This window comes from Protopterus annectens, chromosome 15.part0, assembly GCF_019279795.1.
Source record: "Protopterus annectens isolate FY-2018-M chromosome 15.part0, PAN1.0, whole genome shotgun sequence".
Taxonomy (NCBI): domain Eukaryota; kingdom Metazoa; phylum Chordata; order Ceratodontiformes; family Protopteridae; genus Protopterus; species Protopterus annectens.
In genome coordinates, this window is record NC_056749.1 from 87,926,665 (window position 1) to 87,942,811 (window position 16,147).

Sequence of the window (16,147 nt, forward strand, 5' to 3'; positions counted from 1 at the left end):
AAGCTTTAGGCAAGGGAACACGTGAAAATAAGTAGCAATAAAACAACGCCGGTATCGGTAGTTACAACCTAGTAGGAGGTGCAGCAAAAAGCATCAATACCTTCAGTAAAACCTCATGCACGACAGTAGTAGGTAGTTCCGTCAAATATAGCATATAAAGCATCAAAAACATTCTGCAAACCCTATGCATGAACAGTAGGAGGTTGTTTCATCATGTAAGGAGAAACACAGTGAATATTAACAATAAATTACTGAGCGTTGGAGTAAAGAACACATTAGGACAAAAGTGAGGTACATATGCTAGTGAATACTCCCTCAGGTCAGACCTACACACGGGTATCAGCAAATATGTTTGTAAACGTATTCCTCAGACACAAATACAGCATTAAAAGCACAGGTTATAGGCAGCAAAAAAACAGGAAAATGTACAAAAACAAATACAGTAATGATACCCTGGTCAAGGGCAGCAAGAAATAAGCAATCCTGAATGCAAACAAAAACGGGAACTCCGTTTAGGTAACCTACCAGAGCAGGCCCGTAATGCAGGAGCCACAGCAGCCAGTGACCTAGACAGGTTGGGAGAGGTAAGAGGAGTGGCGCAGGTACAGGAAGGGGTATAAATAAACTTCCCAGGGAGTGGGGCGGGACAGGAGCAGAGCAAGAGTGTCAGGAAAAGGTGTGCGGAACTAGGAAAGACAGGGGAGTAAGAGAGAAAAATAGCAGGGGAGGGTAGCAAGATACCGAGAGTGCGAGATAGAGATAAAATAGAGGTTGAAAAGAAAGTCAACACGCGAGGAAGCGTGACAGAAGGGGAGAGATGGGACACCACAGAAGGTCGGATGAGAAAGGAGACAATCAGAAATAGCAGGAGAGTAACATAGGAAAGGTGAGAGTCTAGCAGGAAAGGGTAAGAACAAAACCAGTAACACTAGTAAGTTAAATATCAGAAGCTAATATAGAGTCAGTGTAAAGCATGTAGAGTAAGGAAGCAGGTGTGAGATAGGTATGTAATTGAAAGTGAGGAAATAAGGATAAGATAAGAGTATGGAGTAGAGGGAGGAACAGAAATAAACAGTAAGGTAAGGAGAAGAATGCACAGCAGCGGATGAGGGCAAGTAAAAGCTTTACAGCCAGAGAAGGGCTAGGTTAGAGCCAAGAGTAGCTGCAAAGAGGTCACTAGAAGAGAGGGGTGTCCTACTATATAGTGCAGGTAGAGAGATATGGACAGCAGGTTGTAACTGAGGTAGGGCAAAGAGGAGGCTGAGTGTACAAGTTAAGGAGAGTAGAGGCAGTGAAATAAGGAGAGAATGCTGAAAAAAAAGGGGAAGCAAAGAATTAGAGGTAGCTGGCTGTTGGAGGCTGGAGCATAGGTAACCTTAATCCCTTGTAGGGAGTCCTAATAGGAGCCAAACAAAATCAAAATTACTGCAAGTCCAGACGTACTTTCTATTCCCAGTTGAATAGTATGATGAGAAGCAGGCGGTGTAGCTTGTGTTTGACTGTAGGAAAGGCCAGGTTCGCCAGACACCAGATAGCAGTAGCTTAGGGCAGGAGTCAGTAGAGCTAGAGTTTAGAACTTTGGGGAAAAAAGAAGAGAGGCAGGGTAAGGAAAGTGAAAAAGAGGGACAGTAATTAGCATATATATTCAGTTAAATGGCATAAAACAGTAAATAAGTAACAGTGGAAATCATTGTAGCAAATATTAACCAGTCTAAATACAGGAAACTAGACAGCACATTAGAACAGCAAGTATGTTAGTTCTCTTGTCTTAGAAGCAGATTGGCAAATGTAAAACAGTTAAAAACAAGTCTGTAAATCCATACTAAGAGACAATAATAGTAGACAGAATCAAGTACTAAGTACAATATATGCAGGATAAATTAGCTAGGTTAATCTAGATATGCCTGGGGAGTAGGCAATGTAACTTTAAAAAGGGCAGCAGGCAACAACAAGGGCATAAACATTTAAATCCAGTTGGTGTTGCACTATACAAAAAACGGCAGGTAGAGAGGCCACTATTTGGGTGTAAACCAAAAAAAATTAAGGTGATACTTAGTCAATACATTTGGAGGACAAAATAAAAGGTATAGACTAGAAACGGGAATTACAGTAAATAATTTAGAAGTCACTATGGGAGGGAGGGTCGAGAAGTAGGACAACCCTAGGGATTACTGCAGCAGAAAAGCGCGGAATGCAGTAGTGCGCGTTGTCGGCCAGTAAGGAGTTTAACTGTACTTTCAGTTTAAATTGCTGTCCGTAATCATGGGCAGATTAACTGCAGTGACTATGATACAAATAATGAAGCAGCAGTGCCTTTTCCAGGACTGCCTTTGCTGGGTCTAACCTAAGGCGTTGTTAATGTAATGAAGATGCCAGCTGAACACGTGGGAGAGCTCCACGTGAGTGGCGCAGTGTAAAATAGCGGAGAATGTAAAGGTACAGGGAACCGAGTAATCTAGCCTAAAAGGCAAACAAGTCTAAAAAATAAACAAGCCTAAAAGGTCTAAGTGAGGAACTACTTACAACAGGCGAAAACAGCGCTTGGTAAAAGCAGACCAGGCATTACAAAAAAGTATAAAGTTTTAGGCAAGGGAACACCTGAAAATAAGTAGCGCAATAAAACAACACTGGTATCGGGGAGCTACAACCTAGTAGGAGGTGCAGCAAAAGCATCAATACCTTCAGTAAACCTCATGCACGACAGTAGTAGGTAGTTCCGTCATATACAGCATATAAAGCATCAAAAAACATTCTGCAAACCCTATGCATGAACAGTAGGAGGTTGTTTCATCATGTAAGGAGAAACGCAGTGAATATTAACAGTAAATTACTGAGCGTTGGAGTAAAGAACACACTAGGACAAATGAGGTACATATGCTAGTGAATACTCCCTCAGGTCAGACCTACACACGGCGTATCAGCAAATATATTTGTAAAGTATTCCTCAGACACAAATACAGCATTAAAAGCACAGGTTATAGGCAGCAAAAACAGGAAAATGTACAAAAACAAATACAGTAATGATACCCTGGTCAAGGGCAGCAAGAAATCAGCAATGCTGACTGCAAACAAAAACGGGAACTCCGTTTAGGTAACCTACCAGAGCAGGCCCGTAGTGCAAGAGCCACAGCAGCCAGTGACCTAGACAGGTTGAGAGAGGTAAGAGGAGTGGCGCAGGTACAGGAAGGGGTATAAATAAACTCAAGGAGTAGGGCGGGACAAGAGCAGAGCAAAAGAGTGTCAGGAAAAGGTGGGCGGAAATAGGAAAGACAGGGGAGTAACAGAGAAGAATATCAGGGGGAGGGTAGCAAGATACTCGAGAGTGTGAGTTAGAGAAAAAATAGAGGTTGAAAAGAAAGTGAACACGCGAGGAAGCGTGACAGAAGGAGGAGAGATGGGACACCACAGAAGGTCGGATGAGAAAGGAGACAATCAGAAATAGCAGGAAAGTAACATAGGAAAGGTGAGAGTCTAGCAGGAAAGGGTAAGAACAAGACCAGTAACACTAGTAAGTTAAATATCAGAAGCTAATATAGAGCCAGTGTAAAGCATATAGAAGTAAGGAAGCAGGAGTGAGATAGGTATGGAAGTGAAAGGGAGGAATAAGGATAAGATAAGAGTATGGAGTAGAGGGAGGAACAGAATAAACAGTAAGGTAAGGAGAAGAATGCACAGCAGTGGATAAGGGCAAGTAGAAGCTTTACAGCCAGAGAATGGCTAGGTTAGAGCCAAGAGTAGCTGCAAAGAGGTCACTAGAAGAGAGGGGTGTCCTACTATATAGTGCAGGTAGAGAGATAGGGACAGGTGGTTGTAACTGAGGTAGGGCAAAGAGGAGGCTGAGTGAACAAGTTAAGGAGAGTAGAGGCAGTGAATAAGGAGAGAATGCAAAAAGGGGGGGGGGAGCAAAGAATTAGAGGTAGCTGGCTGTTGGAGGCTGGAGCATAGGTAACCTTAATCCCTTGTAGGGAGTCCTAATAGGAGCCAAACAAAATCAAAAATTACTGCAACTCCAGACGTACTTTCTATTCCCAGTTGAATAGTATGATGTGAGGCAGGCGGAGTAGCCTGTATTTGACTGTAGGAAAGGCCAGGTTCGCCAGACACCAGATAGCAGTAGCTTAGGGCAGGAGTCAGTAGAGCTAGAGTTTAGAACTTTGGGGAAAAAAGAAGAGAGGCAGGGTAAGGAAAAGTGAAAAAGAGGGACAGTAATTAGCATATGTATTCAGTTAAATGGCATAAAAACAGCAAATAAGTAACAGTGGAAATCATTGTAGCAAATATTAACCAATCTAAATACAGGAAACTAGACAACACATTAGAACAGCAAGTATGTTAGTTCTCTTGTCTTAGAAGCAGATTGGCAAATGCAAAACAGTTAAAAACAATTCTGTAAATCCATACTAAGAGACAATAATAGTAGACAGAATCAGGTACTAAGTACAATATATGCAGGATAAATTAGCTAGGTTAATCTAGATATGCCTGGGGAGTAGGCAATGTAACTTTAAAAAGGGCGGCAGGCAACAACAAGGGCATGATCATTTAATTCCCAGTTGGTGTTGCACTATACAAAAAACGGCAGGTAGAGAGGCCACTATTTGGGTGTAAACCAAAAAAGAATTAAGGTGATACTTAGTCAATACATTTGGAGGACAAAATAAAAGGTATAGGCTAGAAACGGGAATTACAGTAAATAATTTAGAAGTCACTATGGGAGGGAGGGTCGAGAAGTAGGACAACCCTAGGGATTACTGCAGCAGAAAAGCGCGGAATGCAGTAGTGCGCGTTGTCGGCCAGTAAGGAGTTTAACTGTACTTTCAGTTTAAATTGCTGTCCGTAATCATGGGCAGATTAACTGCAGTGACTATGATACAAATAATGAAGCAGCAGTGCCTTTTCCAGGACTGCCTTTGCTGGGTCTAACCTAAGGCGTTGTTAATGTAATGAAGATGCCAGCTGAACACGTGGGAGAGCTCCACGTGAGTGGCGCAGTGTAAAATAGCGGAGAATGTAAAGGTACAGGGAACCGAGTAATCTAGCCTAAAAGGCAAACAAGTCTAAAAAATAAACAAGCCTAAAAGGTCTAAGTGAGGAACTACTTACAACAGGCGAAAACAGCGCTTGGTAAAAGCAGACCAGGCATTACAAAAAAGTATAAAGTTTTAGGCAAGGGAACACCTGAAAATAAGTAGCGCAATAAAACAACACTGGTATCAAGGAGCTACAACCTAGTAGGAGGTGCAGCAAAAGCATCAATACCTTCAGTAAACCTCATGCACGACAGTAGTAGGTAGTTCCGTCATATACAGCATATAAAGCATCAAAAAACATTCTGCAAATCCTATGCATAAACAGTAGGAGGTTGTTTCATCATGTAAGGAGAAACGCAGTGAATATTAACAGTAAATTACTGAGCGTTGGAGTAAAGAACACACTAGGACAAATGAGGTACATATGCTAGTGAATACTCCCTCAGGTCAGACCTACACACGGCGTATCAGCAAATATATTTGTAAAGTATTCCTCAGACACAAATACAGCATTAAAAGCACAGGTTATAGGCAGCAAAAACAGACGAATGTACAAAAACAAATACAGTAATGATACCCTGGTTAAGGGCAGCAAGAAATAAGCAATCCTGAATGCAAACAAAAACGGGAACTCCGTTTAGGTAACCTACCAGAGCAGGCCCGTAGTGCAGGAGCCACAGCAGCCAGTGACCTAGACAGGTTGAGAGAGGTAAGAGGAGTGGCGCAGGTACAGGAAGGGGTATAAATAAACTCCCCAAGGAGTAGGGCGGGACAAGAGCAGAGCAAAAGAGTGTCAGGAAAAGGTGGGCGGAAATAGGAAAGACAGGGGAGTAACAGAGAAGAATATCAGGGGGAGGAGTAGCAAGATACTCGAGAGTGTGAGTTAGAGAAAAAATAGAGGTTGAAAAGAAAGTGAACACGCGAGGAAGCGTTGACAGAAGGGGGAGAGATGGGACACCACAGAAGGTCGGATGAGAAAGGAGACAATCAGAAATAGCAGGAAAGTAACATAGGAAAGGTGAGAGTCTAGCAGGAAAGGGTAAGAACAAGACCAGTAACACTAGTAAGTTAAATATCAGAAGCTAATATAGAGCCAGTGTAAAGCATATAGAAGTAAGGAAGCAGGAGTGAGATAGGTATGGAAGTGAAAGGGAGGAATAAGGATAAGATAAGAGTATGGAGTAGAGGGAGGAACAGAATAAACAGTAAGGTAAGGAGAAGAATGCACAGCAGCGGATAAGGGCAAGTAAAAGCTTTACAGCCAGAGAAGGGCTAGGTTAGAGCCAAGAGTAGCTGCAAAGAGGTCACTAGAAGAGAGGGGTGTCCTACTATATAGTGCAGGTAGAGAGATAGGGACAGGTGGTTGTAACTGAGGTAGGGCAAAGAGGAGGCTGAGTGAACAAGTTAAGGAGAGTAGAGGCAGTGAATAAGGAGAGAATGCAAAAAAGGGGGGGGGAGCAAAAAATTAGAGGTAGCTGGCTGTTGGAGGCTGGAGCATAGGTAACCTTAATCCCTTGTAGGGAGTCCTAATAGGAGCCAAACAAAATCAAAATTACTGCAAGTCCAGACGTACTTTCTATTCCCAGTTGAATAGTATGATGTGAGGCAGGCGGAGTAGCCTGTATTTGACTGTAGGAAAGGCCAGGTTCGCCAGACACCAGATAGCAGTAGCTTAGGGCAGGAGTCAGTAGAGCTAGAGTTTAGAACTTTGGGGAAAAAAGAAGAGAGGCAGGGTAAGGAAAGTGAAAAAGAGGGACAGTAATTAGCATATGTATTCAGTTAAATGGCATAAAAACAGCAAATAAGTAACAGTGGAAATCATTGTAGCAAATATTAACCAATCTAAATACAGGAAACTAGACAACACATTAGAACAGCAAGTATGTTAGTTCTCTTGTCTTAGAAGCAGATTGGCAAATGCAAAACAGTTAAAAACAATTCTGTAAATCCATACTAAGAGACAATAATAGTAGACAGAATCAGGTACTAAGTACAATATATGCAGGATAAATTAGCTAGGTTAATCTAGATATGCCTGGGGAGTAGGCAATGTAACTTTAAAAAGGGCGGCAGGCAACAACAAGGGCATGATCATTTAATTCCCAGTTGGTGTTGCACTATAGAAAAAACGGCAGGTAGAGAGGCCACTATTTGGGTGTAAACCAAAAAAAATTAAGGTGATACTTAGTCAATACATTTGGAGGACAAAATAAAAGGTATAGGCTAGAAACGGGAATTACAGTAAATAATTTAGAAGTCACTATGGGAGGGAGGGTCGAGAAGTAGGACAACCCTAGGGATTACTGCAGCAGAAAAGCGCGGAATGCAGTAGTGCGCGTTGTCGGCCAGTAAGGAGTTTAACTGTACTTTCAGTTTAAATTGCTGTCCGTAATCATGGGCAGATTAACTGCAGTGACTATGATACAAATAATGAAGCAGCAGTGCCTTTTCCAGGACTGCCTTTGCTGGGTCTAACCTAAGGCGTTGTTAATGTAATGAAGATGCCAGCTGAACACGTGGGAGAGCTCCACGTGAGTGGCGCAGTGTAAAATAGCGGAGAATGTAAAGGTACAGGGAACCGAGTAATCTAGCCTAAAAGGCAAACAAGTCTAAAAAATAAACAAGCCTAAAAGGTCTAAGTGAGGAACTACTTACAACAGGCGAAAACAGCGCTTGGTAAAAGCAGACCAGGCATTACAAAAAAGTATAAAGTTTTAGGCAAGGGAACACCTGAAAATAAGTAGCGCAATAAAACAACACTGGTATCGGGGAGCTACAACCTAGTAGGAGGTGCAGCAAAAGCATCAATACCTTCAGTAAACCTCATGCACGACAGTAGTAGGTAGTTCCGTCATATACAGCATATAAAGCATCAAAAAACGTTCTGCAAACCCTATGCATAAACAGTAGGAGGTTGTTTCATCATGTAAGGAGAAACGCAGTGAATATTAACAGTAAATTACTGAGCGTTGGAGTAAAGAACACACTAGGACAAATGAGGTACATATGCTAGTGAATACTCCCTCAGGTCAGACCTACACACGGCGTATCAGCAAATATATTTGTAAAGTATTCCTCAGACACAAATACAGCATTAAAAGCACAGGTTATAGGCAGCAAAAACAGACGAATGTACAAAAACAAATACAGTAATGATACCCTGGTTAAGGGCAGCAAGAAATAAGCAATCCTGAATGCAAACAAAAACGGGAACTCCGTTTAGGTAACCTACCAGAGCAGGCCCGTAGTGCAGGAGCCACAGCAGCCAGTGACCTAGACAGGTTGAGAGAGGTAAGAGGAGTGGCGCAGGTACAGGAAGGGGTATAAATAAACTCCCCAAGGAGTAGGGCGGGACAAGAGCAGAGCAAAAGAGTGTCAGGAAAAGGTGGGCGGAACTAGGAAAGACAGGGGAGTAACAGAGAAGAATATCAGGGGGAGGAGTAGCAAGATACTCGAGAGTGCGAGGTAGAGAAAAAATAGAGGTTGAAAAGAAAGTGAACACGCGAGGAAGCGTTGACAGAAGGGGGAGAGATGGGACACCACAGAAGGTCGGATGAGAAAGGAGACAATCAGAAATAGCAGGAAAGTAACATAGGAAAGGTGAGAGTCTAGCAGGAAAGGGTAAGAACAAGACCAGTAACACTAGTAAGTTAAATATCAGAAGCTAATATAGAGCCAGTGTAAAGCATATAGAAGTAAGGAAGCAGGAGTGAGATAGGTATGGAAGTGAAAGGGAGGAATAAGGATAAGATAAGAGTATGGAGTAGAGGGAGGAACAGAATAAACAGTAAGGTAAGGAGAAGAATGCACAGCAGCGGATAAGGGCAAGTAAAAGCTTTACAGCCAGAGAAGGGCTAGGTTAGAGCCAAGAGTAGCTGCAAAGAGGTCACTAGAAGAGAGGGGTGTCCTACTATATAGTGCAGGTAGAGAGATAGGGACAGGTGGTTGTAACTGAGGTAGGGCAAAGAGGAGGCTGAGTGAACAAGTTAAGGAGAGTAGAGGCAGTGAATAAGGAGAGAATGCAAAAAAAGGAGGGGAGGCAAAGAATTAGAGGTAGCTGGCTGTTGGAGGCTGGAGCATAGGTAACCTTAATCCCTTGTAGGGAGTCCTAATAGGAGCCAAACAAAATCAAAATTACTGCAAGTCCAGACGTACTTTCTATTCCCAGTTGAATAGTATGATGTGAGGCAGGCGGAGTAGCCTGTATTTGACTGTAGGAAAGGCCAGGTTCGCCAGACACCAGATAGCAGTAGCTTAGGGCAGGAGTCAGTAGAGCTAGAGTTTAGAACTTTGGGGAAAAAAGAAGAGAGGCAGGGTAAGGAAAGTGAAAAAGAGGGACAGTAATTAGCATATGTATTCAGTTAAATGGCATAAAAACAGCAAATAAGTAACAGTGGAAATCATTGTAGCAAATATTAACCAATCTAAATACAGGAAACTAGACAACACATTAGAACAGCAAGTATGTTAGTTCTCTTGTCTTAGAAGCAGATTGGCAAATGCAAAACAGTTAAAACAATTCTGTAAATCCATACTAAGAGACAATAATAGTAGACAGAATCAGGTACTAAGTACAATATATGCAGGATAAATTAGCTAGGTTAATCTAGATATGCCTGGGGAGTAGGCAATGTAACTTTAAAAAGGGCGGCAGGCAACAACAAGGGCATGATCATTTAATTCCCAGTTGGTGTTGCACTATAGAAAAGACGGCAGGTAGAGAGGCCACTATTTGGGTGTAAACCAAAAAAGAATTAAGGTGATACTTAGTCAATACATTTGGAGGACAAAATAAAAGGTATAGGCTAGAAACGGGAATTACAGTAAATAATTTAGAAGTCACTATGGGAGGGAGGGTCGAGAAGTAGGACAACCCTAGGGATTACTGCAGCAGAAAAGCGCGGAATGCAGTAGTGCGCGTTGTCGGCCAGTAAGGAGTTTAACTGTACTTTCAGTTTAAATTGCTGTCCGTAATCATGGGCAGATTAACTGCAGTGACTATGATACAAATAATGAAGCAGCAGTGCCTTTTCCAGGACTGCCTTTGCTGGGTCTAACCTAAGGCGTTGTTAATGTAATGAAGATGCCAGCTGAACACGTGGGAGAGCTCCACGTGAGTGGCGCAGTGTAAAATAGCGGAGAATGTAAAGGTACAGGGAACCGAGTAATCTAGCCTAAAAGGCAAACAAGTCTAAAAAATAAACAAGCCTAAAAGGTCTAAGTGAGGAACTACTTACAACAGGCGAAAACAGCAGCGCTTGGTAAAAGCAGACCAGGCATTACAAAAAAGTATAAAGTTTTAGGCAAGGGAACACCTGAAAATAAGTAGCGCAATAAAACAACACTGGTATCGGGGAGCTACAACCTAGTAGGAGGTGCAGCAAAAGCATCAATACCTTCAGTAAACCTCATGCACGACAGTAGTAGGTAGTTCCGTCATATACAGCATATAAAGCATCAAAAAACATTCTGCAAATCCTATGCATAAACAGTAGGAGGTTGTTTCATCATGTAAGGAGAAACGCAGTGAATATTAACAGTAAATTACTGAGCGTTGGAGTAAAGAACACACTAGGACAAATGAGGTACATATGCTAGTGAATACTCCCTCAGGTCAGACCTACACACGGCGTATCAGCAAATATATTTGTAAAGTATTCCTCAGACACAAATACAGCATTAAAAGCACAGGTTATAGGCAGCAAAAACAGACGAATGTACAAAAACAAATACAGTAATGATACCCTGGTTAAGGGCAGCAAGAAATAAGCAATCCTGAATGCAAACAAAAACGGGAACTCTGTTTAGGTAACCTACCAGAGCAGGCCCGTAGTGCAGGAGCCACAGCAGCCAGTGACCTAGACAGGTTGAGAGAGGTAAGAGGAGTGGCGCAGGTACAGGAAGGGGTATAAATAAACTCCCCAAGGAGTAGGGCGGGACAAGAGCAGAGCAAAAGAGTGTCAGGAAAAGGTGGGCAGATCTAGGAAAGACAGGGGAGTAACAGAGAAGAATATCAGGGGGAGGAGTAGCAAGATACTCGAGAGTGCGAGTTAGAGAAAAAATAGAGGTTGAAAAGAAAGTGAACACGCGAGGAAGCGTTGACAGAAGGGGGAGAGATGGGACACCACAGAAGGTCGGATGAGAAAGGAGACAATCAGAAATAGCAGGAAAGTAACATAGGAAAGGTGAGAGTCTAGCAGGAAAGGGTAAGAACAAGACCAGTAACACTAGTAAGTTAAATATCAGAAGCTAATATAGAGCCAGTGTAAAGCATATAGAAGTAAGGAAGCAGGAGTGAGATAGGTATGGAAGTGAAAGGGAGGAATAAGGATAAGATAAGAGTATGGAGTAGAGGGAGGAACAGAATAAACAGTAAGGTAAGGAGAAGAATGCACAGCAGCGGATAAGGGCAAGTAAAAGCTTTACAGCCAGAGAAGGGCTAGGTTAGAGCCAAGAGTAGCTGCAAAGAGGTCACTAGAAGAGAGGGGTGTCCTACTATATAGTGCAGGTAGAGAGATAGGGACAGGTGGTTGTAACTGAGGTAGGGCAAAGAGGAGGCTGAGTGAACAAGTTAAGGAGAGTAGAGGCAGTGAATAAGGAGAGAATGCAAAAAAGGGGGGGGGAGCAAAGAATTAGAGGTAGCTGGCTGTTGGAGGCTGGAGCATAGGTAACCTTAATCCCTTGTAGGGAGTCCTAATAGGAGCCAAACAAAATCAAAATTACTGCAAGTCCAGACGTACTTTCTATTCCCAGTTGAATAGTATGATGTGAGGCAGGCGGAGTAGCCTGTATTTGACTGTAGGAAAGGCCAGGTTCGCCAGACACCAGATAGCAGTAGCTTAGGGCAGGAGTCAGTAGAGCTAGAGTTTAGAACTTTGGGGAAAAAAGAAGAGAGGCAGGGTAAGGAAAGTGAAAAAGAGGGACAGTAATTAGCATATGTATTCAGTTAAATGGCATAAAAACAGCAAATAAGTAACAGTGGAAATCATTGTAGCAAATATTAACCAATCTAAATACAGGAAACTAGACAACACATTAGAACAGCAAGTATGTTAGTTCTCTTGTCTTAGAAGCAGATTGGCAAATGCAAAACAGTTAAAACAATTCTGTAAATCCATACTAAGAGACAATAATAGTAGACAGAATCAGGTACTAAGTACAATATATGCAGGATAAATTAGCTAGGTTAATCTAGATATGCCTGGGGAGTAGGCAATGTAACTTTAAAAAGGGCGGCAGGCAACAACAAGGGCATGATCATTTAATTCCCAGTTGGTGTTGCACTATAGAAAAAACGGCAGGTAGAGAGGCCACTATTTGGGTGTAAACCAAAAAAGAATTAAGGTGATACTTAGTCAATACATTTGGAGGACAAAATAAAAGGTATAGGCTAGAAACGGGAATTACAGTAAATAATTTAGAAGTCACTATGGGAGGGAGGGTCGAGAAGTAGGACAACCCTAGGGATTACTGCAGCAGAAAAGCGCGGAATGCAGTAGTGCGCGTTGTCGGCCAGTAAGGAGTTTAACTGTACTTTCAGTTTAAATTGCTGTCCGTAATCATGGGCAGATTAACTGCAGTGACTATGATACAAATAATGAAGCAGCAGTGCCTTTTCCAGGACTGCCTTTGCTGGGTCTAACCTAAGGCGTTGTTAATGTAATGAAGATGCCAGCTGAACACGTGGGAGAGCTCCACGTGAGTGGCGCAGTGTAAAATAGCGGAGAATGTAAAGGTACAGGGAACCGAGTAATCTAGCCTAAAAGGCAAACAAGTCTAAAAAATAAACAAGCCTAAAAGGTCTAAGTGAGGAACTACTTACAACAGGCGAAAACAGCGCTTGGTAAAAGCAGACCAGGCATTACAAAAAAGTATAAAGTTTTAGGCAAGGGAACACCTGAAAATAAGTAGCGCAATAAAACAACACTGGTATCGGGGAGCTACAACCTAGTAGGAGGTGCAGCAAAAGCATCAATACCTTCAGTAAACCTCATGCACGACAGTAGTAGGTAGTTCCGTCATATACAGCATATAAAGCATCAAAAAACATTCTGCAAATCCTATGCATAAACAGTAGGAGGTTGTTTCATCATGTAAGGAGAAACGCAGTGAATATTAACAGTAAATTACTGAGCGTTGGAGTAAAGAACACACTAGGACAAATGAGGTACATATGCTAGTGAATACTCCCTCAGGTCAGACCTACACACGGCGTATCAGCAAATATATTTGTAAAGTATTCCTCAGACACAAATACAGCATTAAAAGCACAGGTTATAGGCAGCAAAAACAGACGAATGTACAAAAACAAATACAGTAATGATACCCTGGTTAAGGGCAGCAAGAAATAAGCAATCCTGAATGCAAACAAAAACGGGAACTCCGTTTAGGTAACCTACCAGAGCAGGCCCGTAGTGCAGGAGCCACAGCAGCCAGTGACCTAGACAGGTTGAGAGAGGTAAGAGGAGTGGCGCAGGTACAGGAAGGGGTATAAATAAACTCCCCAAGGAGTAGGGCGGGACAAGAGCAGAGCAAAAGAGTGTCAGGAAAAGGTGGGCGGAACTAGGAAAGACAGGGGAGTAACAGAGAAGAATATCAGGGGGAGGAGTAGCAAGATACTCGAGAGTGCGAGGTAGAGAAAAAATAGAGGTTGAAAAGAAAGTGAACACGCGAGGAAGCGTTGACAGAAGGGGGAGAGATGGGACACCACAGAAGGTCGGATGAGAAAGGAGACAATCAGAAATAGCAGGAAAGTAACATAGGAAAGGTGAGAGTCTAGCAGGAAAGGGTAAGAACAAAACCAGTAACACTAGTTGAAATAGCAGAAGCTAATATAGAGCCAGTATAAACCACTGAAAGATCATAAACCAGCCAGCTTATCCAAGTAAATGCTATGAAGGTGTACACTGTGTTAATATATGATTTCACCTAACTTAACTGACGTGTAACTACTACGACTAAGTGTACACATTGTGACACGTCTAGAATTAACTACTCATATATGGTAAATAACTTGTAAGAATTTTATTAGTACTTTTTGATTAGTGTACATCATTTTGTATTTTTGCACACCTTGGGCTGTTGCTATAAGACATCTGTTGAAATCACGTAAATGAAAAATAATACACATTTTATGTACACATATACAGACGCACATGCATAAACAATATATCAAAACCTTTGCATATAAAATATTTCATACTAGTGCTACTGACAAACTTGGAAAAGACAACCTGCAGTTCTCTTTTCAGTGCATTTTCTGGCTGTAAAGTCATTGTTGAATAAGCTCGGCTTCAGATGTCACAAGTTGTTAAAACCAAACTAGATTAAAATGAAATAGGGACGGTCCTCTACCAAACTGATCTAAAGTTTCTGACATAGTCAAAACTAAAAGTATAAAAGATTGTGTCTGTGCTCACTAACAGTATCATAGTTTTGAACCATTCATAATGACACTTAATCAATTGATTGTTGGTACCCTTTCCACAACCCCTTCCAGTCCAAGAGGTTCCATATATTCAGTCTATTATTCACTTTCCTAAATGTGTTGTATACAGGAATAACTTTACTATTGACATTAAACAGGTTACTTCACTAAAGCATATTCACTAAATTCTGAAGACTGACTATAAGGCTGCCTTCTCTACAACTGAATCAAAACTAAATAATAATAATAAAAAAAAACAATGTTCACTTCTAAAATAATCACCTCAACAGCAGAGCAGATTTCAAATAAGACTTAATGAGAAAGTCAAATGAGAAAGTCAGATACAAAAAAAAAACTACAAGGGATTATCACAGTCAGATTTTTCTTACTGCCAAATTTCTTGTATGGTCTAAACTATACAGTTGCTAGAAGCTCTCTACATTTTTCATAATATGGCAGAATTACAGTCACAACATCTGCACTCATCATACCTCTGCAAAGCATAAACAACTACAATAAAAAAAAATCTGCCTAGTTCAAGGTTAATCAGTCACTTAATCTACCTGATAGTTTTTGGATCATAAAAAAACCATATGGACCATAAAAAACAACATTGTGCATGTCATATAGGTAATTTTAAAAGCCTTTACAATAAATGTTAAAATCAACAAGTGTGTAGTACACATGTAATCCTTAGTTTCTACAGAATGTATTCTGTTAATCACATAAAGTCAACTGGAACTTTTTTAGGGATCCTGCCAGAATGTTTTGTTTGTATTAGAAGTAAATTGAAATAAATGTATAGGCTCAAGACGTCAGCTGACAATAAAATGCACGAACTCACCACATAGACTGCAAGTGGGTAATACTTTACAAGTTGAACAATTTGTAGTAATTACATATTCCCCACAGCTGTCATATACCCCACCACTTAGTTTTCTACAAAGGTAAACTTATCTTACTTACTTATCTTACTTACTTATCTTACTATACTTTGCTCTGCTTTAAAGTGGACCCATTCAGTGTAAACCATTTTTTTTTTTAAATAATTCTATCGTGCTCTTAGGGTTATGTTTCAAGAACCAATATAACCTTGTAACTTCCTGGTTAAAGACAGTGCACTGTAAACCATGCTTTTTTTCATACCGCTATCGTGCTTGGTGGTGTTTGCAGTATCACTATCAACCAGATGATAGTGGAGTCCATAATTAATAGTGACATTATTATCAAAATATATCCACATGCCATACTTCTGAAAAGGTAGATGTGGAATAGGACATTATGGATCTAGTAGAATGTGCAATTTGTGCGACATTCTTGACTCCAACATTAAAGACACAGACACTCATTGTGGCAATTCCGGCAATTAGAATCTGCAGTGCTTTGCTACCAACTGCACAAAGCTCATCTCTTCTACTTAACAATTTCATAAAAAAACAATTCCCGATCAACCAAGCAATATCATTTTGTTGAGGATGGCAGGCGACTGAGAGCTCTAGTTTTTAGATCCTCAATGTGATTTTGTTCTAGATGTACGTGGCAACACATCATTGAGGAATAATTCCTTTATCCAAGAGACTTAGATGCCTGTGCCATCCTCAACATGATTCTGACTGTGGGCATAACCAATTGTGCATGTTTCTGTGACTGATTCCAATATCTCAGATCAAATAGTGGAGGTATAAATTTT

General features: G+C 41.2%; 1 long non-coding RNA gene across 1 annotated transcript; it reads right to left on the bottom strand.

Moving 5' to 3' along the window:
* Window positions 1–1,482: 1,482 nt before the first annotated feature.
* LOC122790124 lies at window positions 1,483–11,918 on the bottom strand. Its single transcript, XR_006362926.1, has 5 exons — window positions 11,771–11,918; window positions 9,186–9,318; window positions 6,604–6,736; window positions 4,020–4,152; window positions 1,483–1,576 (listed from the first exon to the last, which is right to left on the bottom strand). It is a non-coding gene; the product is annotated as an uncharacterized LOC122790124 (long non-coding RNA).
* Window positions 11,919–16,147: the final 4,229 nt, after the last annotated feature.